This window comes from Ranitomeya variabilis, chromosome 7 (genome assembly GCF_051348905.1).
Source record: "Ranitomeya variabilis isolate aRanVar5 chromosome 7, aRanVar5.hap1, whole genome shotgun sequence".
NCBI classification, from domain to species: domain Eukaryota; kingdom Metazoa; phylum Chordata; class Amphibia; order Anura; family Dendrobatidae; genus Ranitomeya; species Ranitomeya variabilis.
Genome location: NC_135238.1, coordinates 165,813,313 through 165,837,757, shown reverse-complemented (window position 1 = coordinate 165,837,757; position 24,445 = coordinate 165,813,313). Strand labels below are relative to the sequence as shown.

General features: G+C 44.7%; 1 long non-coding RNA gene across 1 annotated transcript in view; it reads right to left on the bottom strand.

Moving 5' to 3' along the window:
• The window catches only part of LOC143784235 (uncharacterized), a 64,212-nt gene extending 40,639 nt beyond the window's left edge, over positions 1-23,573 (bottom strand). Inside the window, exon 1 of the long non-coding RNA XR_013217745.1 lies at positions 23,480-23,573. This is a non-coding gene — a long non-coding RNA (uncharacterized LOC143784235). The remainder of the gene's footprint in view (positions 1-23,479) is intronic.
• Between the last annotated feature and the right edge of the window lie 872 nt (positions 23,574-24,445).

Below are 24,445 nucleotides of genomic sequence, written 5' to 3'. Positions count from 1 at the left end.
CCCTGAAGATGGAAATAGAAAACTATCTTGCCTCAGAGAAATTCCCAAAAGGAAAGATAGCCCCCCACATATATTGACTGTGAGTGAAGAGGGAAATGACAAACGCAGGGATGAAAACAGATTTTAGCAAAGGAGGCCAACTCTGACTATATAGACAGAAATAGGAAAGGGCACTGTGCGGTCAGTATATAAAACCTAAAAATCCACGCAGAGATTACAAAAATAACCTCCACACCGACTCACGGTGTAGAGGGGCAATTCTGCTTCCCCAGAGCTTCCAGCTAGCCTGAATATTTCATAATGACAAGCTGGACAAAAAGAGACATAACTTTAAACTGAACAGTAAGTACAAGAACTAGCAAGAACTTATCTTATGCTGACATGGACAGGCCATCAGGGAAATCCAAGGAGAGGACTGAATCTAACCTAGAAAAACATTGACAGCTGGCATGAATTACAGACCAGAGCCCTGTTAAATAGCAAGGCCAAGGGAGCCGATTAATGAAGTCAGCTGCCAGGCCAAACTCCAGGAGCAGCAGTTCCACTCGAAACCACCAGAGGGAGCCCAAGGGCAGAACTCCCAAAAGTACCATTCATAACCACAGGAGGGAGCCCAAGAACGGAATTCACAACAGTACCCCTCCCCTTGAGGAGGGGTCACCGAACCCTCACCAGAGCCCCCAGGCCGATCAGGACGAGCCAGATGAAAAGCACGAACCAAATCGGCCGCATGGACATCGGAGGCCAAAACCCAAGAATTATCCTCCTGGCCATAACCCTTCCACTTGACCAGATACTGAAGTTTCCGCCTCGAAAGACGAGAATCCAAAATCTTCTCCACCACATATTCCAACTCCCCGTCAACCAACACCGGAGCAGGAGGGTCATCGGAGGGAACCATGGGCACCACATATCTCCGCAACAAAGATCTATGGAACACATTATGAATGGAAAAAGAAGCAGGAAGGGCCAAACGAAAAGACACCGGATTAATAATTTCAGAAATCTTATAAGGACCAATAAAACGAGGCTTGAACTTAGGGGAAGAAAAATGAGGATGAAAACCGAAGTTACAAAAAAAGGCGAAACCAAGGTAGCCGAACTGGCCCGATTATTAAGGGCAAACTCGGCCAACGGCAAGAAGGCCACCCAATCATCCTGATCCGCAGACACAAAGCATCTCAAATAGGTCTCCAAGGTCTGATTGGTTCGCTCAGTTTGGCCATTTGTCTGAGGATGAAATGCCGAAGAAAAAGACAACTCAATGCCCATTCTAGCACAAAAGGACCGCCAAAACCTAGACACAAACTGGGAACCTCTATCAGACACAATATTCTCCGGAATGCCATGCAAACGAACCACATGCTGGAAAAATAATGGAACCAAATCAGAGGAGGAAGGCAACTTAGGCAAAGGTACCAAATGGACCATTTTAGAAAACCGGTCACAAACCACCCAGATGACAGACATCTTCTGAGAGACAGGAAGATCAGAAATAAAATCCATGGAAATATGCGTCCAGGGCCTCTCAGGAACCGGCAAAGGCAAAAGCAACCCACTAGCACGAGAACAGCAGGGCTTGGCCCGGGCACAGGTCCCACAGGACTGCACAAAAGAACACACATCCCGCGACAAGGAAGGCCACCAAAAGGACTTGGCAACCAAATCTCTGGTACCAAAAATCCCCGGATGACCAGCCAATACAGAACAATGAATCTCAGAAATTACCTTACTAGTCCATCTATCAGGAACAAACAGTTTCCCCACAGGACAGCGGTCAGGTCTATCAGCCTGAAACTCCTGAAGCACCCGCCGCAAATCAGGGGAGATGGCAGAAAGAATCACCCCCTCCTTGAGAATACCAGCCGGCTCAAGGACTCCCGGAGAATCAGGCAAAAAACTCCTAGAAAGGGCATCCGCCTTCACATTCTTAGATCCCGGAAGATACGAGACCACAAAATCAAAACGGGAGAAAAACAAAGACCATCGAGCCTGTCTAGGATTCAACCGCTTGGCAGACTCGAGGTAAATCAGATTCTTGTGATTGGTCAAGACCACAATGCGATGCTTAGCTCCCTCAAGCCAATGACGCCACTCCTCAAATGCCCACTTCATAGCCAACAACTCTTGATTGCCGACATCATAATTACGCTCAGCAGGCGAAAACTTTCTAGAAAAGAAAGCACACGGTTTCATCAAAGAGCCATCAGAACTTCTCTGAGACAAAACGGCTCCTGCACCAATCTCAGAAGCGTCAACCTCAACCTGAAAAGGGAGAGAAACATCTGGCTGACGCAACACAGGGGCAGAAGTAAAACGACGCTTAAGCTCCTGAAAGGCCTCCACAGCCGCAGAGGACCAATTCACCACATCAGCACCTTTCTTGGTCAAATCGGTCAGAGGTTTAACCACAGTAGAAAAATTAGCAATGAAGCGGCGATAAAAATTAGCAAAGCCCAAAAATTTCTGAAGGCTCTTCACAGATGTAGGTTGAGTCCAATCATAGATGGCCTGGACCTTAACAGGGTCCATTTCAATAGCCGATGGTGAAAAAATGAAACCCAAAAAAGAAACCTTCTGAATTCCAAAAAGGCACTTAGACCCCTTCACAAACAGTGCATTAGCACGAAGGATCTGAAATACCATCTTGACCTGATTCACATGAGACTCCCAATCATCGGAGAAAACCAAGATATCATCCAAATATACAATCATAAATTTATCCAGATACTCCCGGAAAATATCATGCATAAAGGACTGAAACACAGATGGGGCATTAGAGAGCCCGAAAGGCATCACCAGATATTCAAAATGGCCTTCAATCACCACAGTAAAAACATAGCCCATTCTGATGTCTGAATTCCTGCCGTTCTGCTCCAGTCAAAGTCCCATCACATTGCATAGGCTCAGAACTCTGCCCAGAGGACACCGCCATATGGTGCACAGCCTTACGCTCACGCAGGCGCCGATCAATCTGAATGGCCAGAGACATTGATTCGTTCAAACCAGCAGGTGTGGGGAACCCCACCATAACATCCTTAAGGGCTTCAGAAAGACCCTTTCTGTAAATAGCTGCCAGGGCATCCTCATTCCATTTTGTAAGCACAGACCACTTTCTAAATTTCTGGCAGTAAATTTCTGCTGCTTCCTGACCCTGACATAGAGCCAGCAAGATTTTTTCTGCCTGATCCACAGAATTAGGTTCATCATAAAGCAGTCCGAGTGCTTGAAAAAATGCATCTACATTGAGCAATGCAGGATTCCCTGGCTCAAGGGAGAATGCCCAGTCTTGCGGGTCTCCACGGAGCAGAGAAATAACAATCTTCACCTGCTGAACGGAGTCACCAGAGGAACGGGGTCTCAGAGCAAAAAACAATCTGCAATTATTTTTGAAGTTCAAAAATTTAGATCTATCCCCAGAAAACAAATCAGGAATAGGAATTCTAGGCTCAGAAACCGGAGTCTGGACAACATAATCTTGGATACTCTGTACCCTTGCAGCGAGATGATCAACACGGGAGGACAAACCCTGAACCTCCATATCAGTACCCAAATCCTGAACCACCCAAAGATTAAGGGGGAAAAAAAGACAAAACAAGCTACAAAAAAAAAAAAAAAAATGACTCAGAACTTTCTTTTTCCTCTTTAGAGATGTACTTAACACATTGTGGGCCAGCTGTACTGTTATGACCTGGTGGTAACGGAGCAGCACTGATATGACCAGGTGGGAACGGAGCAGGGCTGATATGACCTGGTGGGTACGGAACAGCACTGATATGACCTGGTGGGTAAAATAGATCATGGACAAGCTCTGAGGAGGTGGTAGCTTTACTGACCGCAATCCCTAATCCTAACACAAACACTAGAAATAGCCTTGGGACGTTCCTGTCACTCCCTAGACGCCTCTTCACAGCCTAAGAACTAACTAACCCTGAAGATGGAAATAGAAAACTATCTCGCCTCAGAGAAATTCCCAAAAGGAAAGATAGCCCCCCACATATATTGACTGTGAGTGAAGAGGGAAATGACAAACACAGGGATGAAAACAGATTTTAGCAAAGGAGGCCAACTCTGACTAGATAGACATAAATAGGAAAGGGCACTGTGCGGTCAGGATATAAAACCTAAAAATCCACGCAGAGATTACAAAAATAACCTCCACACCGACTCACGGTGTGGAGGGGCAATTCTGCTTCCCCAGAGCTTCCAGCTAGCCTGAATATTTCATAATGACAAGCTGGACAAAAAGAGACATAACTTTAAACTGAACAGTAAGTACAAGAACTAGCAAGAACTTATCTTATGCTGACATGGACAGGCCATCAGGGAAATCCAAGGAGAGGACTGGCATGAATTACAGACCAAAGCCCTGTTAAATAGCAAGGCCAAACTCCAGGAGCAGCAGTTCCACTCGAAACCACCAGAGGGAGCCCAAGAGCAGAACTCCCAAAAGTACCATTCATAACCACAGGAGGGAGCCCAAGAACGGAATTCACAACAGATATGAGATGGTTTACTGTATGAAAACCATGTCTCATATCATGTCGGGTTTAGGTAGGAGAAATTAAAAGCCGGCAATTGAATTACCGGCTTTTCACATATATCGCGCTGAATGAAATATAAATACAGAATATATATATATATATATGTGTCTCAATAACATATATATATATATATATATATATATATATATATATATATATATATATATATATATATATATATATATATACAGTTAGGTCCATATATATTTGGACAGAGACAACATTTTTCTAATTTTGGTTATAGACATTACCACAGTGAATTTTAAACAAAACAATTCAGATACAGTTGAAGTTCAGACTTTCAGCTTTCATTTGAGGGTATCCACATTAAAATTGGATGAAGATTTTAGGAGTTTCAGCTCCTTAACATGTGCCACGCTGTTTTTAAAGGGACCAAAAGTAATTGGACAGATTCAATAATTAAAAATAAAATGTTCATTTTTAGTACTTGGTTGAAAACCCTTTGTTGGCAATAACTGCCGGAAGTCTTGAACTCATGGACATCATCAGTCTCTGTGTTTCCTCCTTTTTGATGCTCTGCCAGGCCTTCACTGCGGTGGTCTTCAGTTGCTGTTTGTTTGTGGGCCTTTCTGTCTGAAGTTTAGTCTTTAACAAGTGAAATGCATGCTCAATTGGGTTGAGATCAGGTGACTGACTTGGCCATTGAAGAATATTCCACTTCTTTGCTTTAATAAACTCCTGGGTTGCTTTGGCTTTATGCTTTGGGTCATTGTCCATCTGTAGTATGAAACGACGACCAATCAGTTTGGCTGCATTTGGCTGGATCTGAGCACACAGTATGGCTCTGAATACCTCAGAATTCATTCGGGTGCTTCTGTCCTGTGTCACATCATCAATAAACACTAGTGACCCAGTGCCACTGGCAGCCATGCATGCCCAAACCATCACACTGCCTCCGCCGTGTTTTACAGATGATGTGGTATGCTTTGGATCATGAGCTGCACCACGCCTTCGCCATACTTTTCTCTTTCCATCATTCTGGTAGAGGTTGATCTTGGTTTCATCTGTCCAAAGAATGTTCTTCCAGAACTGTGCTGGCTTTTTTAGATGTTTTTTAGCAAACCCCAGTCTAGCCTTTTTATTCTTGATGCTTATGAGTGGCTTGCACCGTGCAGTGAACCCTCTGTAGTTACTTTCATGCAGTTTTCTCTTTATGGTAGATTTGGATATTGATACGCCGACCTCCTGGAGAGTGTTGTTCTCTTGGTTGGCTGTTGTGAAGGGGTTTCTCTTCACCATGAAGATTATTCTGCGATCATCCACCACTGTTGTCTTCCGTGGGTGCCCAGGTCTTTTTGCATTGATGAGATCACCAGTGCTTTCTTTCTTTCTCAGGTTGTACCAAACTGTAGATTTTGCCACTCCTAATACTGTAGCAATTTCTCGGATGGGTTTTTTCTGTTTTCACAGCTTAAGGATGGCTTGTTTCACCTGCACGGAGAGCTCCTTTGACCGCATGTTTACTTCACAGCAAAACCTTCCAAATGCAAGCACCACACCTCAAATCAACTCCAGGCCTTTTATCTGCTTAATTGAGAATGACATGACGAAGGGATTGCCCACAACTGTCCATGAAATAGCCTTGGAGTCAATTGTCCAATTACTTTTGGTCCCTTTAAAAACAGGGTGGCACATGTTAAAGAGCTGAAACTCCTAAACCCTTCATCCAATTTTATTGTGGATACCCTCAAATGAAAGCTGAAAGTCTGAACTTCAACTGCATCTGAACGGTTTTGCTTAAAATTCATTGTGGTAATGTCTATAACCAAAATTAGAAAAATGTTGTCTCTGTCCAAATATATATGGACCTAACTGTATATATATATATATGCTGTATATATGTTTTACCGAACATTTGAGCACATAAATCCATTAGATGTCGGTTTTGCAAGCCTGCGAGAAAATCTCGCAGTACGGATGCCATACGGATTACATACGGAGGATGCCATGCGCAAAATACGCTGACACACCCTGCCTACGGGTGACATACGGATCACTATTTTGGGGACTTTTCTGCGTATTACGGCCGTAAAATACGGACCTTTTTTATACGTTGTGTGTATCCCCGGCCTTAACGTTATAACGGCGACCGCAAAAAAAAAGGCTGATTTTCCATTTAATTTTGGTCTCCTCTGATGTGAAGGGCTTGATGCGCTTTTCCACCTCTCCTCTCATGGTGACTGTCAGCGCTCACTTTGGAGCACTGTCGAATCTATCTCCCCAGCCATGCATATATTAACAATGGAGCAACTGTGCGTCTGCATACACAGTGTCAGTGCCCACTACACACAGGATCACACTGCAGCGGTAGCCGATGCTGACAGGAGGAGGGATGAGAACATGCACAATGTCAGTGTGTGCGCGCTCTCATCTCACTCTGATGTGCATAGCGGTCGCACGCTGCTGTGTAATCGTGTGCATTGAGCAGCCGCTACATATAGGAGAGAAGGATGAATTGATTCACAGAGCCTTGATTCAGTGGCCTCATCAGTGCTCCATGGCCCCAAAGCTGCCCCATATCTGCCTGAATTTGCAGTGCGTGTACTGATTAGGTTTTTTTTTTACCATTTTTTACATTATTTTGAACCATTATTTAAATGTACTCTTACCTAGATTTGTCTGGGCCTGCATTCACCTTTTGTCATTGCATTTCCCTTCTTTGACCCCAAGAAACCATGGGTTTCTCATACCATTGACAGATAACACATTTTTACTTTTATATTTATATTTATTTTTGTTTAAATTTTCCATGTATTATTTATTACTATTTTTTCCATTTATTCTTATTTTTTTTTTCAATTTTCCCCCCTTTGTTTTCCCCCTTTCCCCCCCCCCTTTTTTTCCTTTTTTCTTTCCTTTTTTCCTGTTTTCCTATATTTTCTCCTATTTTTTCCAGTGACATTTTCCCTCCCCCCCTTTCTTGGGTTTGCAGCAATTACTTCCCTTTCGGCTCATTATTCTTATCACTGTACTACCATAACATTATCACTCTGTCCCCATTATCCATTCTACATTATTGTAGGTAGTTGGCAGCACTGATAAGCTTATTTCTGTGCTGTTAGGGTATGTTTCCATGTTCAGGAAACGCTGCGTGTTTGACGCTGCTTAGAGCTGCAGCGTGAAACATGCAGCATCCAGATGTTACAGCTTAGTGGAGGGGATTTCATGAAATCCCGTCTCCACTATGCGGTAAAACACGCAGGCGGCAGACCCGTGTAAACGGACATGTGGCGCGTCTTTTCAGAACGCAGCATGTCTGTTTACCATAGACTATCATTAGATGCGGTAAAACCACATCTAATGATTAGTCACATGCGTAGAAACTGCGTAAATGCAGCTTACTACGCATGTCTGCCAGCTCACCTGTCCCGCCGCCGGAAGTCCCTCGTCCACTGCAGTTCTCGCGATAGCTTATCTTATCGCGAGAACTGCCGTGTACGTGATCGGGACTTATCTCCGGTCACTAGTCTGGTTCTCACAAACAACTGATCAGCTGATTGTGAGAACACTGCAGTGTAGGTGATCGCTGGAGAGTTATCTCCGGTGATCATCTACAGGCTCTGCTAGATCTGGATGTCAGGCATCCAGATGTAGCAGAGCTGGACTCGTCTACACTGTGTGCACATACAACACACAACATATACCATACACCATACAACATACACCATACAACATACACCATGCAATATACACCATACACCATGCAACATACGACATACAACATGTACCATGCGACATACAACATGCACCATGCGACATACGACATGCACCATGCAACATGCACCATGTGACATGCACCATGCGACATACAACATGTACCATGCGACATACAACATGCGACATGCAACATGTGACATACATGTACCATGCGACATGCAACATGCGACATGCAACATGCGACATACAACATGCACCATGCGACATGCACCATGCAACATGCACCATGTGACATGCACCATGCGACATACAACATGTACCATGCGACATACAACATGCAACATGCAACATGTGACATACATATACCATGCGACATGCAACATGTGACATGCAACATGCGACATACAACATGCACCATGCGACATGCACCATGCGACATACAACATGTACCATGTGACATACAACATGCACAATGCGACATACAACATGTACCATGCGACATGCACCATACGACATACAACATGCACCATGCGACATACAACATGTGACATGCAACATACAACATACACAATGCAACATGCACCATGAGACATGCAACATGCACCATACAACATGCAGCATGCGACATACAACATGTACCATGCGACATGCAACATACAACATGCAACATACAACATATGACATGCACCATGCGAGGTAGTATACGGTTGGCTTATTATTTTAATTTTTTATGCAGGCGATTGAGTATAGTAAGTATGGTAATATTAAGAATATTAAAATACTTTTTTCTGGCTGTGTCTTTAGTTTTTTTTAACCATTTCACTACTCTAGGATTAATAATGGATAGGCGTCTTATTGACTGTCAGATCTTTTGGAACTACTAAACTGAACCCGCAGATCCAGGACAATGAACCTCCCAAGGGTGAGCTGGCCTGGTGGACCACCCCCAATACAGGGACTGTTAGGGGCAGGCCCTAGGGAGAATATTGCCACAGAAGCTGATACCCGGGGACAGGAAGTAGGAGCGGAAAAGACGCTGAACTGGCTATGACGGAGACACAGGACAGACTGACAATGACTGAGACAAAGAATAGACAGGATATGGCGGATGCCCAGGACAGACTGGATATGGTGGACGCCCAAGACGGACTGGATATGGCGGAAACACAGGTCAGGCAGGGTATGGTGGAAACACAGGACAGGCGGGGTATGGTGGAAACACAGGACAAGCAGGGTATGACGGATGCACAGGACAGAGCAAGGTATGGTGGAAACACAGGACAGGCAGGATATGGCGGAAACACAGGACAGGCAGGGTATGACGGACGCACAGGACAGAGCAAGTTATGGTGGAAGCACAGGGCAGGCAGGGTATGGCGGAAACACAGGACAGAGCAAGGTATGAAGGGACCTGGATCAAATGAGGACAAATGACAATCAGGCAAGGAGGCAGAGGAAGAGTTACCTTAAATAGAAGAAACACAGAAGGACTTCCGAGTCAGAGTCCTCCAGGGTCAAAGAGAGGAGAAGCGACGCGCCAGTATATCAAAGAGGAAGTGCGCGTGCGCAGAGGGAGATGGAGTGCACACGCGCACCCGACGGACACCAGGAAGCTTTGGTGAATCAGGAGGAGAAGAAGGAAGAACGCATGCCTGCAGGAGGAGCGCGCCGGAGAGGGTAAGTGTTATGGACCTGGTGGTTAGGAGCACCCGGAATGACCTGATGGTTAAACAAGCAATAAGGACAAGCTCTGGGGAAGTGGGAACTCTGCTGACCGCAAACCCTACTCCTATCACACACACTAGAAATAGCCGTGGAGCGTACCTAACTCTCCCTAGACGCCTCTTCACAGCCTAAGAGCTAACTACCCCTTAAGATAGAAATAGAAGCCTTACCTTGCCTCAGAGAAATTCCCCAAAGGAAAAGGCAGCCCCCACATATATTGATTGTGAGTTAAGAGGAAAGTCACAAACACAGGAATGAAACAGGTTTTAGCAAAGGAGGCCAGTCTTCACTAAATAGTCAGAGGATAGAAAAGGGAACTATGCGGTCAGCACAAAAAACTACAAAAACCACGCAGAGTATGCAAAAAGACCTCCACACTGACTCACGGTGTGGAGGTGCAACTCTGCACCCCCAGAGCTTCCAGCTAGCAAGGAAATATCATGATAGCAAGCTGGACTAGAATTTAGCAGTACTAAGAAATATATTCAAGCAGCAGTAACAACAAATGAACTCGCAAGGACTTAGCTTCTGCTGGAGTAGACAGGTCATCAGAGAAATCCAAGAGAGATCTGAACCAATACTGAGACATTGACAGCTGGCATGAAGTAACGATCTGAGTGGAGTTAAATAGGGAAGCTAGCCTAGCAATAAACGAGGGCAGCTGAGAAAGCCAACCTCAAGGACCAGCAGTTCCACACAAAGCCACCAGAGGGAGTTCAAGAACAGAACTCACCAAAGTACCATTCATGACCACAGGAGGGAGTCCGAGAACGGAATTCACAACAGTACCCCCCCCCTTGAGGAGGGGTCACCGAACCCTCACCAGGGCCCCCAGGCCGATCAGGATGAGCCAAATGAAAGGCACGAACTAAATCGGCAGCATGGACATCGGAGGCAACAACCCAGGAATTATCCTCCTGACCATAGCCCTTCCATTTAACCAGGTACAGAAGCTTCCGTCTCGAAATACGAGAATCCAAAATTTTTTCCACCACATACTCCAACTCCCCCTCGACCAACACCGGAGCAGGAGGATCAACGGAGGGAACCATAGGCGCCACATATCTCCGCAACAAGGACCTATGGAACACATTATGGATGGCAAAAGAGGCTGGAAGGTCCAAACGAAATGACACAGGATTGAGAATTTCAGAAATCTTATAAGGACCAATGAAACGAGGCTTAAACTTAGGAGAAGAAACCTTCATAGGGACATAACGAGAAGACAACCAAACCAAATCCCCAACACGAAGTCGGGGACCAACACAGCGACGGCGGTTAGCGAAATGTTGAGCCTTCTCCTGGGACAACGTCAAATTGTCCACTACGTGAGTCCAAATTTGCTGCAACCTGTCCACCACAGAATCCACACCAGGACAGTCAGAAGGCTCAACCTGCCCCGAAGAAAAACGAGGATGAAAACCAGAATTGCAAAAAGAAAGGCGAAACCAAAGTAGCCGAACTAGCCCGATTATTAAGGGCGAACTCAGCCAAAGGCAAGAAGGTCACCCAATCATCCTGATCGGCAGAAACAAAGCATCTCAGATAGGTTTCCAAAGTCTGATTGGTTCGTTCGGTTTGGACATTTGTCTGAGGATGGAAAGCCGAAGAAAAAAAAAATCAATGCCCATCTTAGCACAAAAGGACCGCCAAAACCTAGAGACAAACTGGGAACCTCTGTCAGACACAATGTTCTCCGGAATGCCATGCAAACGAACCACATGCTGAAAAAATAGTGGAACCAAATAAGAGGAGGAAGGTAATTTAGGCAAGGGTACCAAATGGACCATCTTAGAGAAGCGATCACAAACCACACAGATGACAGACATCCTTTGAGAGACAGGAAGATCTGAAATAAAATCCATGGAAACATGCGTCCAAGGCCTTTTTGGGACCGACAAGGGCAAAAGCAACCCACTGGCACGAGAACAGCAGGGCTTGGCCCGAGCACAAGTCCCACAGGACTGCACAAAAGAACGCACATCCCGTGACAAGGAAAGCCACCAAAAGGACCTAGCCACCAAATCTCTGGTACCAAAAATCCCAGGATGACCAGCCAACACCGAACAATGAACCTCAGAAATAACTCTACTAGTCCATCTATCGGGGACAAACAGTCTCTCCGCTGGACATCGTTCAGGTCTATCAGCCTGAAACTCCTGCAGCACCCGCCGCAAATCAGGGGAGATGGCAGACAGAATTACCCCCTCTTTGAGAATACCAGCCGGCTCAGGGACTCCCGGAGAATCAGGCACAAAACTCCTAGAAAGGGCATCAGCCTTCACATTCTTAAAACCAGGAAGGTATGAGACCACAAAATCGAAACAGGAGAAAAACAGCGACCATCGAGCCTGCCTAGGATTCAACCGCTTGGCAGACTCGAGATAAGTCAGATTCTTGTGATCCGTCAAGACCACCACGCGGTGCTTGGCTCCCTCAAGCCAATGTCGCCATTCCTCGAATGCCCACTTCATAGCCAGCAACTCCCGATTGCCAACATCATAATTACGCTCAGCAGGTGAAAACTTTCTAGAAAAGAAAGCACATGGCTTCATCACAGAGCCATCAGAACTTCTTTGAGACAAAACAGCCCCTGCTCCAATCTCAGAAGCATCCACCTCGACCCGAAAAGGGAGCGAAACATCTGGCTGACGCAGCACAGGGGCCAAAGAAAAACGACGTTTCAGCTCTTGAAAAGCCTCAACGGCCGCAGGGGACCAATTCACCACATCAGCACCTTTCTTTGTCAAATCAGTCAAAGGTTTAACCACACAAGAAAAATTAGCGATGAAGCGACGGTAAAAATTAGCAAAGCCCAGGAATTTCTGAAGGCTCTTCACAGATGTAGGTTGAGTCCAATCATAAATGGCCTGAACGTTAACAGGATCCATCTCAATAGTAGAAGGGGAAAAAATGAAGCCCAAAAAGGAAACCTTCTGAACTCCGAAGAGACATTTAGACCCCTTCACAAACAAGGAATTAGCACGAAGGACCTGGAATACCATTCTGACCTGTTTCACATGAGACTGCCAATCATCCGAAAAGACCAAAATATCATCCAAATATACAATCATGAATCTATCCAGATACTTTCGGAAGATGTCATGCATAAAGGATTGAAACACATGTGGAGCATTAGAAAGCCCGAATGGCATCACCAGATACTCAAAATGGCCCTCGGGCGTATTAAATGCTGTTTTCCATTCATTGCCCTGTTTAATACGCACAAGATTATACGCCCCTCGAAGATCTATCTTGGTGAACCAACTAGCCCCCTTAATCCGAGCAAACAAATCAGACAGCAGAGGCAAAGGGTACTGAAATTTGACCGTGATTTTATTAAGAAGACAGTAATCTATACAGGGTCTCAGAGAACCATCCTTCTTGGCCACAAAAAAGAACCCTGCTCCCAACGGTGACGAAGACGGGCGAATATGCCCTTTCTCCAAGGACTCCTTTATATAACTCCGCATAGCAGCGTGCTCTGGCACAGATAAATTGAAAAGTTGGCCCTTAGGAAACTTACTACCAGGAATCAAATTAATAGCACAATCACAATCCCTATGAGGAGGTAGAACACTGGATTTGGTTTCATCAAATACATCCCGGTAATCTGACAAAAACTCAGGGACTTCAGAAGGAGTGGAAGAAGAAATTGACATCAACGGAACATCGCCATGTACCCCTTGACAACCCCAACTTGACACAGACATTGATTTCCAATCCAATACTGGATTATGAACCTGTAGCCATGGCAAACCCAATACGACCACATCATGCAATTTATGCAACACCAAAAAGCGAATATCTTCCTGATGTGCAGGAGCCATGCACATGGTCAACTGAGTCCAGTACTGAGGTTTATTCTTGGCCAAAGGCGTAGCATCAATTCCCCTTAATGGAATAGGATACTGCAAAGGCTCCAAGGAAAAACCACAGCGCCTGGCAAACTCCAAGTCCATCAAATTCAGGGCAGCGCCTGAGTCCACAAATGCCATAACAGAGTAGGAGGACAAAGAGCAAATCAGAGTAACAGACAAAAGAAATTTAGGCTGTACAGTACCAATGGTGACAGACCTAGCGAACCGCTTAGTGCGCTTAGGACAATCAGAGATAGCATGAGTGGAGTCACCACAGTAGAAACACAGCCCATTCTGACATCTGTGTTTTTGCCGTTCAGTTCTGTCAAAGTCCTATTACATTGCATAAGCTCATGCCTCTGCTCAGAGGACACCGCCAAATGGTGCACAACTTTGCGCTCGCGCAAACGCCGATCAATTTGAATGGCCAAGAACATTGATTCATTCAGACCAGCAGGCGCAGGGAACACCACCATAACATCCTTAAGGGCTTCAGAAAGACCCTTTCTAAAAATTGCTGCCAGGGCACACTCATTCCATTGAATAAGCACAGACCATTTTCTAAACTTCTGGCAATATACCTCTGCTTCATCCTGACCCTGACACAAAGCCAGCAAGATTTTCTCTGCCTGATCCACTGAATCCGGTTCGTCATAAAGCAATCTAAGCACCAGAAAAAACGCATCCACATTAAGCAATGCAGGATCTCCTGGCGCAAGGGAGAATGCCCAGTCTTGAGGGTCGCCACGCAACAAAGAAATAATAATTTTTACTTGCTGAATGGGGTCACCAGAGGAGCAGGGTTTCAAAGCAAGAAACAGTCTACAATTATTTTTGAAATTCAGAAACTTAGATCTATTTCCAGAAAACAAATCAGGAATTGGAATTCTAGGTTCCAACATAGGATTCTGAACTACATAATCTTGAATGCTTTGCACCCTTGCAGCGAGTTGATCCACACAAGAGGACAGACCTTGAATATCCATATCTACACCTGAGTCCTGAACCACCCAGAGATTAAGGGGAAAAGAGAAACAAAACACAGTACAAAGAAAAAAAAATGGGTTCAGAACTTCTCTTATCCCTCTTTTGAGATGCATTAACACTTTTGGTCCAGCTGTACTGTTATGGACCTGGTGGTTAGGAGCATCCGGAATGACCTGATGGTTAAACAAGCAATAAGGACAAGCTCTGGGGAAGTGGGAACTCTGCTGACCGCAAACCCTACTCCTATCACACACACTAGAAATAGCCGTGGAACGTACCTAACTCTCCCTAGACGCCTCTTCACAGCCTAAGAGCTAACTACCCCTTAAGATAGAAATAGAAGCCTTACCTTGCCTCAGAGAAATTCCCCAAAGGAAAAGGCAGCCCCCACATATATTGACTGTGAGTTAAGAGGAAAGTCACAAACACAGGAATGAAACAGGTTTTAGCAAAGGAGGCCAGTCTTCACTAAATAGTCAGAGGATAGAAAAGGGAACTATGCGGTCAGCACAAAAAACTACAAAAACCACGCAGAGTATGCAAAAAGACCTCCACACCGACTCACGGTATGGAGGTGCAACTCTGCACCCCCAGAGCTTCCAGCTAGCAAGGAAATATGATAGTAAGCTGGACTAGAATTTAGCAGTACTAAGAAATATATTCAAGCAGCAGTAACAACAAATGAACTCGCAAGGACTTCGCTTCTGCTGGAGTAGACAGGTCATCAGAGAAATCCAAGAGAGATCTGAACCAATACTGAGACATTGACAGCTGGCATGAAGTAATGATCTGAGTGGAGTTAAATAGGGAAGCCAGCCTAGCAATAAACGAGGGCAGCTGAGAAAGCCAACCTCAAGGACCAGCAGTTCCACTCAAAGCCACCAGAGGGAGTTCAAGAACAGAACTCACCAAAGTACCATTCATGACCACAGGAGGGAGTCCGAGAACGGAATTCACAACAGGTAAGTATGTCGGCGAGCGGGGGGGCGGAGCAGCAGGAGCGGCGGCACTGAGCGGCACCATCACATTGATGCCTCTCCATTATTAACCAGGCTTAATGTCACCTTACAATAGCAAGGTGACATTAACCCCTTATTACCCCATATCCCACCTCTACAGGGGAGTGGGAAGAGAGGGGCTAAGTGCCAGAATTGGCGCATCTTACAGACGCGCCATTTCTGGGGCAGCTGCGGGCTGCTATTTGAAGCCGTGGGGGGGGGCAATAACCATGGCCCCTCTCTAGGCTATGAATATCAGCCCGCAGATGTTTGCATAGCCTTTCTGGCTATAACATATATGGGGACCCCACGTCATTTTTTTGGGGGGTCCCCTTAATTTAATAGCCAGTAAAGGCTACGCAGACAGCTGCGGGCTGATATTCATAGCCTAGAGAGGAGCCATGGGTATTACCCCCTTCCCAGGCTACAAATATTGGCCCCCAGCCGTCGGCTTTCCCCCTCTGGCGCAGAAAATTGCGCGTGAGCCCACGTCATTTTTTTTCCCGTTTTTTTTTTTTTTTATTGTTCATTCATAAACATTGGCCTTGCTATTACATATCTACTAGATGGTGGCCTGATTCTAACTAGTGTTGAGCGATACCGTCCGATACTTGAAAGTATCGGTATCGGAAAGTATCGGCCGATACCGGCAAAGTATCGGATCTAATCCGATACCGATACCCGATACCAATACAAGTCAATGGGACTCAAGTATCGGACGGTATCCCTGATGGTTCCCAGGGTCTGAAGGAGAGGAAACTCTCCTTCAGGCCCTGGGATCCATATTAATGTGTAAAAGAAAGAATTAAAATAAAAAATATTGCTATACTCACCTCTCCGACGCAGCCTGGACCTCACCGAGGGAACCGGCAGCGTTCTTTGCTTAAAATGCGCGCGTTTACTTCCTTCCGTGACGTCACGGCTTGTGATTGGTCGCGTGCCGCCCATGTGGCCGCGACGCGACCAATCACAGCAAGCCGTGACGTAATTTTCAGGTCCTCAATGCCTAATTCTAGGCATTCAGGATTTTAAAATTACGTTCCGGCTTGTGATTGGTCGCGTCGCGGTCACATGGGCGACGCGACCAATCACAAGCCGTGACGTCACGGGAGGCAGGAAACGCGCGCATTTTAAAATTACGTCACGGCAGAATTAGGCATTCAGGACCTGAAATTACGTCACGGCTTGCTGTGATTGGTCGCGTCGCGGTCACATGGGCGGCACGCAACCAATCACAAGCCGTGACGTAATTTTAAAATGCGCGCGTTTCCTGCCTCCCGTGACGTCATGGCTTGTGATTGGTCGCGTCGCCCATGTGACCGCGACGCGACCAATCACAAGCCGGAACATAATTTTAAAATCCTGAATACCTAGAATTAGGCATTGAGGACCTGAAAATTATGTCACGGCTTGCTGTGATTGGTCGCGTCACGGCCACATGGGCGGCACGCGACCAATCACAAGCCGTGACGTCACGGAAGGAAGTAAATGCGCGCATTTTAAGCAAAGAACGCTGCCGGTTCCCTCGGTGAGGTCCAGGCTGCGTCGGAGAGGTGAGTATAGCAATATTTTTTATTTTAATTCTTTCTTTTACACATTAATGTTGTTTCGATACCGATACCCGATACCACAAAAGTATCGGATCTCGGTATCGGAATTCCGATACCCGCAAGTATCGGCCGATACCCGATACTTGCGGTATCGGAATGCTCAACACTAATTCTAACGCATTGGGTATTCTAGAATATGTATGTACATCGCGCTGTGAGTGGGGGTTAAATTCCGCGCCAATATCGCTGATTTGTTGCGGCCAGCCGCGTAGTATATAGGACAGCCACGTAGTATATAGCAGCCACGTAGTATATAGCACAGCGATGTAGTATATAGCACAGCCCACGTAGTATATAACACAGCCACGTAGTATATAGCACAGCCCACGCAGTAGATAGTACAGCCACGTAGTATATAGCAGCCACGTTATATATAGCAGCCACGTAGTATATAGCAGCCACGTAGTATATAACACAGCCCATGTAGTATATAACACAGGCCACGTAGTATATAGCACAGCCCATGCAGTATATAACAGCCCATGTAGTATATAACACAGCCCACGTAGTATACAGCAGTGTGGGCACCATATCCCTGTGAAAAAAAGAATTAAAATAAAAAATAGTTATATACTCACCTTCCGTCGTCCACCGAAGCTGTCCGGCTCCTCGCGATGTGGCCGGCAGCTTCCGTTCCCAGAGATGCATTACAAAATTACCCAGATGACTTAGCGGTCTCGCGAGACCGCTAACTCATCTGGGTAATTTCGCAATGCATCTCTGGGAACGGAAGCTGTTGAGAGCAACGGGAGGAGCGGGAAAGCTGCGGAGGCTATGGAAGGTCAGAATAGCATGATTTTTTATTTTTTTAATTATTTTTAACATTATATGTTTTTACTATTGATGCTGCATAGCCAGCATCAATAGTAAAAAGTTGGTCCTGGATAGGGTGACACACTGGAACTGACTGGAGGGGAGTAGGGAGGGGCCAATTCACGGCCGGACTAAGCCTGTCGGCCGCGACCAATCAGCGACTCGGGATTTCTGTTACAGACAGACAAACAGACGGAAGTACCCCTTAGGCCTCTTTCACATTTCCGTCGGTACGGGGCAGTCGCAAACCGTCGGCCCGACGTACCGACGGACATTGTGCAAAATTGTGCACAATGTGGGCGACGGATGCTGTTTTCCGACGCATCCGCTGCCCATTATGAAGCCGGGTAGGAGGGGGCGGAGTTCTGGCCACGCATGCGCGGTCGGAAATGACGGATCCGACAGACGAAAAAACTTTCCCTTGATCGTTTTTTCACCATGACGGTCCGCAAAAACACGTTGCATCCTTTGTACGACGGATGCGACGTGTGGTCATCCGTCGCAATCCGTCGTCAATAAAAGTCTATGGCAAAAAAACGCATCCTGCGGGCACATTTGCAAGATCTGTTTTTTTACCAAAATGACGGATTGCGACGGATGGCAAAAAACGGAAGTGTGAAAGAGGCCTTAGATGACTATAAAGATAGATGGATAATCTATCTATAGATATATTTATAGATAAGAGCAAAAATTGGAACAGCATCCAGAAATACCTCAACCGCAGTGCAAAGCTCTTCCAGCCAGTAGTCCAATGGCCTCCAACAATATAAGCAAAAAAAGAAAAGCAGCACAAAAAATAGAAAAAAAGTGGACTTTATTGCCTGAACGGCAATAAAGAAAGGATTTTATATCCGAAACGTTGCCACGCCAATAGGCAATAAAGTCCACTTTTTTTCTATTTTTTGTGCGCTTTTCTTTTTTTACTTATATATTTATAGATAGATATATCAATAGATACATAGATATACTAAACATCGTGCTTGGTATTATCTATCTATCTATCTATCGTATCTATCTATTGTCTATCTATCATCTACTGTATTTATCTATTATCTATCTATCGATATATCTATCTAGCTATCTATAGATATATCTATCGATAGGTATATTTATAGATAGATAATAGATATGATAGATATGACAGATACGATACGATATCTATCGATCTATCTGTTATCTATCATCTATCTGTCTGTGTGTGTAAACATTATTCTTCAATGGAGTATGTAAATGAAGAGGTTGGACAAGAAATGACATCACCCTTTTTTTTTGGTATATCTTTATTGAGCTTACAAAAACACACACAAATCCGCATCAAAAACGCATGAAAAACGCAGGTGACCTCAGGTGCAGATTTGGTGCAGATTTTACCTGCGTCAATTCCTGATCAAATCCTGATGCAATCCTGAACGTGGAAACATACCGTTATACACAGCTCTCTATAGTGCGCACCGCGCATGCGCAGTGGCACGGCTTAGAAGCTATGACACATAAGACTCCAAACCTCATCCTTAGTAACTGCACTGCGCACACGCTGCCACCCCGCTCTCCACACCTCGCTTTGACAGCCCCAGCCTCACTGTGACTGTGCGCTATAAAATAATCACTGTCACCAATAGAGGCAGACACAAGTCCAGAAGCAGGATACCCTACCACTGCACTATACGGAGGTCCGTACCTTACCTTAGGATTTACTTGCACCCCTTGCTATATTGCTTCTTCCTTGGTTTGCACACACTTTAACAGGGACCTTTCTCTCTACAGCCCTTAAAGGGACCATACCCACTTTTTACCTACACAACACCTCAGGTCAGGTTACTATTTACTGTATATATATTATATATATCACTATTAAGGCTCGCACTATCCACCACAGTATATGGACTTAGGTTCTGTCCATGTATTCGTTCCTTACTAGTGTTGAGCGATACCGTCCGATACTTGAAAGTATCGGTATCGGAAAGTATCGGCCGATACCGGCAAAATATCGGATCCAATCCGATACCGATACCCGATACCAATACAAGTCAATGGGACTCATGTATCGGACGGTATTCCTGATGGTTCCCAGGGTCTGAAGGAGAGGAAACTCTCCTTCAGGCCCTGGGAACCATATAAATGTGTAAAAGAAAGAATTAAAATAAAAAATATCGCTATACTCACCTCTCCGACGCAGCCGGGACTTCAGCGAGGGAACCGGCAGCGTTGTTTGTTTAAAATTCGCGCTATTACTTGGTTACGTGAATTCCCGGCTTGTGATTGGTCAGGTCGGCCATGTTGCCGGGACGCGGACCAATCACAGCAAGCCGTGACGAAATTACGTCACGGCTTGCTGTGATTGGTCCGCGTCCCGGCAATATGGCCGCCCTGACCAATCACAAGCCGTGACGTCACGGGAGGCTGGACACGCGCTCATTTTAAAATGGGCGCGTGTCCAGCCTCCCGTGACGTCACGGCTTGTGATTGGTTGCGCCGCGGTCAACCAATCACAAGCCGGGAGGCTGGACGCGCTCATTTTAAAATGGGCGCGTGTCCAGCCTCCCGTGACGTCACGGCTTGTGATTGGTTGCGCCGCGGTCAACCAATCACAAGCCGGGAGGCTGGACGCGCTCATTTTAAAATGGGCGCGTGTCCAGCCTCCCGTGACGTCACGGCTTGTGATTGGTTGCGCCGCGGTCAACCAATCACAAGCCGGGAGGCTGGACGCGCTCATTTTAAAATGGGCGCGTGTCCAGCCTCCCGTGACGTCACGGCTTGTGATTGGTTGCGCCGCGGTCAACCAATCACAAGCCGGGAGGCTGGACGCGCTCATTTTAAAATGGGCGCGTGTCCAGCCTCCCGTGACGTCACGGCTTGTGATTGGTCAGGGCGGCCATATTGCCGGGACGCGGACCAATCACAGCAAGCCGTGACGTAATTTCGTCACGGCTTGCTGTGATTGGTCCGCGTCCCGGCAACGTGGCCGACCTGACCAATCACAAGCCGGGAATTCACGTAACCAAGTAATAGCGCGAATTTTAAACAAACAACGCTGCCGGTTCCCTCGCTGAAGTCCCGGCTGCGTCGGAGAGGTGAGTATAGCGATATTTTTTATTTTAATTCTCTCTTTTACACATTTTAACATTAATGTTGTTGCGATACCCGATACCCGATACCACAAGAGTATCGGAATCCCGGTATCGGAATTCCGATACAGCAAGTATCGGCCGATACCCGATACTTGCAGCATCGGAATGCTCAACACTATTCCTTACCCAAATAAACATTTTTATTACAATGTCTAGCCTATGTAAGACCGCAGTCAGGATCCGACCGAATTTGTTATACTCTGCAAAATTGCTTGCCTTGGGATTTCTATTTGACTTTTTCCTGTACATGTGTACATATATGTTTTATGTTTTTTTGAACATGTGAAATTTTGAACAGAACACTAATTTTTTTTTGTATATTTATTTTTCAGCGAAGTTTGAGAAAGACCCTAAGCTGGGTCGAAACGTTACTTCGCTAATATTATCCTGCTGTATGATACATTTTTCAACACATGTGAATAAATACACTGCTACTTCTGCAAAGCATAACTTGTGCGGCTGTTTTTGTTTATTTGTTTATTTACTGATTAGTAGGTTCGGCTGCAACAATATCACTCTGACCCTACAGATCAGAAGATGTGCTGGGGATTCCAGCATTGTGGAGATGGTCTACAGTAATCCTGTCTGGCATCCAGGGATTACTGACACCATCTGTAAAAAAAACCATCTGGATGATTACACAGGTCAACAAAAAAAAATTTTTTTTCTGGTGTCCAAAATATTTTAATGAATTTGGGGTATTTTTGGGGTGCTGATTCTGAATATGCTATCAGTTTTGCCAGATTGGCTCAAGTTTTTGAGATTTTTGGTATCTTATTTATAGCACTTGTTGGTAAATGCGACGCATCATCTCATTAATTTCTTTGGATTAGTACTTGAACTGAGCAGTTCTCAATATAGTTTTGTGTTAATTAGTGTTCTAAAAGTTTGTTCATAGCTTGATTTTTGCACTAACTTTATGTTGTTGTCTGTTTTCCAGTGAAAAGCATGAACTCATCAAGAAGAAGTTGTCTTAACGATCCAGACTCATTCTGTTACATTTGTGGTGAATACACACTGCCAAAACATAGAAGAAACATAACAGACTTCGTAAAAAAAGTGTATTTTGCCAATTTTGGGGTTATGCTTGGGGACCAAGACAAGTTTTGGGCACCACACATAGTGTGCAAAGCATGTATCGAATTATTACGAAAATGGGGCAAAGGACAAAGAAAAAGCTTCAAATTTGGTGTTCCAATGGTGTGGAGAGAGCCAAAAAATCATCATGATGACTGTTATTTCTGTGCAGTGCAAGTGCAAGGATTCAATAAGCATAAGAAACGAAAATGGGAGTAACATGGAATCTGCAAGAAGGCCTGTCCCTCATTGTGAAGATGTGCCTGTACCTGTGTTTACCATAAATAACAGTCATCATGATGATTTTTTGGCTCTCTCCACACCATTGGAACACCAAATTTGAAGCTTTTTCTTTGTCCTTTGCTCCATTTTCGTAATAATTCGATACATGCTTTGCACACTATGTGTGGTGCCCAAAACTTGTCTTGGTCCCCAAGCATAACCCCAAAATAGGCAAAATACACTTTTTTTACGAAGTCTGTTATGTTTCTTCTATGTTTTGGCAGTGTGTATTCACCACAAATGTAACAGAATGAGTCTGGATCGTTAAGACAACTTCTTCTTGATGAGTTCATGCTTTTCACTGGAAAACAGACAACAACATAAAGTTAGTGCAAAAATCAAGCTATGAACAAACTTTTAGAACACTAATTAACACAAAACTATATTGAGAACTGCTCAGTTCAAGTACTAATCCAAAGAAATTAATGAGATGATGCGTCGCATTTACCAACAAGTGCTATAAATAAGATACCAAAAATCTCAAAAACTTGAGCCAATCTGGCAAAACTGATGACATATTCAGAATCAGCACCCCAAAAATACCCTAAATTCGATGAAATATCTTTGGCACCAAAAATGCTGTTGACCAGTGTTATAAATAAGACTGGAGAATAAGCCTTTTTTGATCAGGTTCTATAGAGAGGTCATGATTTGCTGCTGCAGCTTCAATTCAACTGTGTTTCTGCACACCAAGTATATTAGATTTTAGGGAAAAAAAATCTACATTGAAATAAGAATAGATTATAGCACAATAACATAAGTGAATACAACACTTACCGGGTCTTACAAGGACTTTACTTTCTTCAGAGTCACACTGCTGAGCTGCTCTGCAGAAAGCAAGTAGTAATCTTCATGGTCATAGTTCAATTGCTTGAAAATGGGAAGGAAATAAAGGTAAACATTACAAAAGGTTTCCTATAGTACAGGCTGACTCTTCAAAGAAGGCAGTGCATTGTACAAAAGACACTTAAAGAGAAGGCGCCATCAGCTAAGGACAAAGTTTAAACCTGGGATTTATGCTAAATGCATATTTTTGGGATTATTTTTCTTTAATTTACCATGTTACTTTTACCAATGAGCCTCATAGTAATCTGACAACTCTTGTTCTATAGAGATCACTTTTCAGCAGTCATCTCATTAGGGATTTACAATGAAAATGTCAGCAGCAAAGCAACTACAAAGTACGAAAGCAAATTCGCCAAAAAAGACACTTAAAGGGGGGGATTCATAAGTCTGCAGTCACGCAGAGAAACTGCAGACTTATCGGTTTTGACTGGACAACCCCTTTAAGGAAAGTGAACAGCAATGTTTTTTTAAGCATTTTTGGCTTGAAAAACTCAACGAGTACGCCAGCACCTAAAATACATTGTGTGCACATACCCTACAGCAGGAATGGGCAATTCATTTTCCTATACAGCCACCTTAGGGATCCTGATTGTTGTGGAGAGCAGAACTAAATGGCTGAACAAAATTTTGCTTATCATTATTGTTATTAGTATTTTTATCACTTTTTATTGAGCAGAATTAAGTCTATTGACCAGCTGCTACTGCTAATACAGGCCACAATAGGGCTTATTGTAACGCTATTCTTTCCTGTAGCAGCTAATTAAAATCAAGAAATTTACTGCTTATAAAGTTTATAATAATTAGCAAATCATACTGCTCCTGTAATTCTGCCTTAACCCTGCTGTGGAACCATGAAAAAGATCACTGCTTTGGTACCATGGGGTCTAAATGAACCCA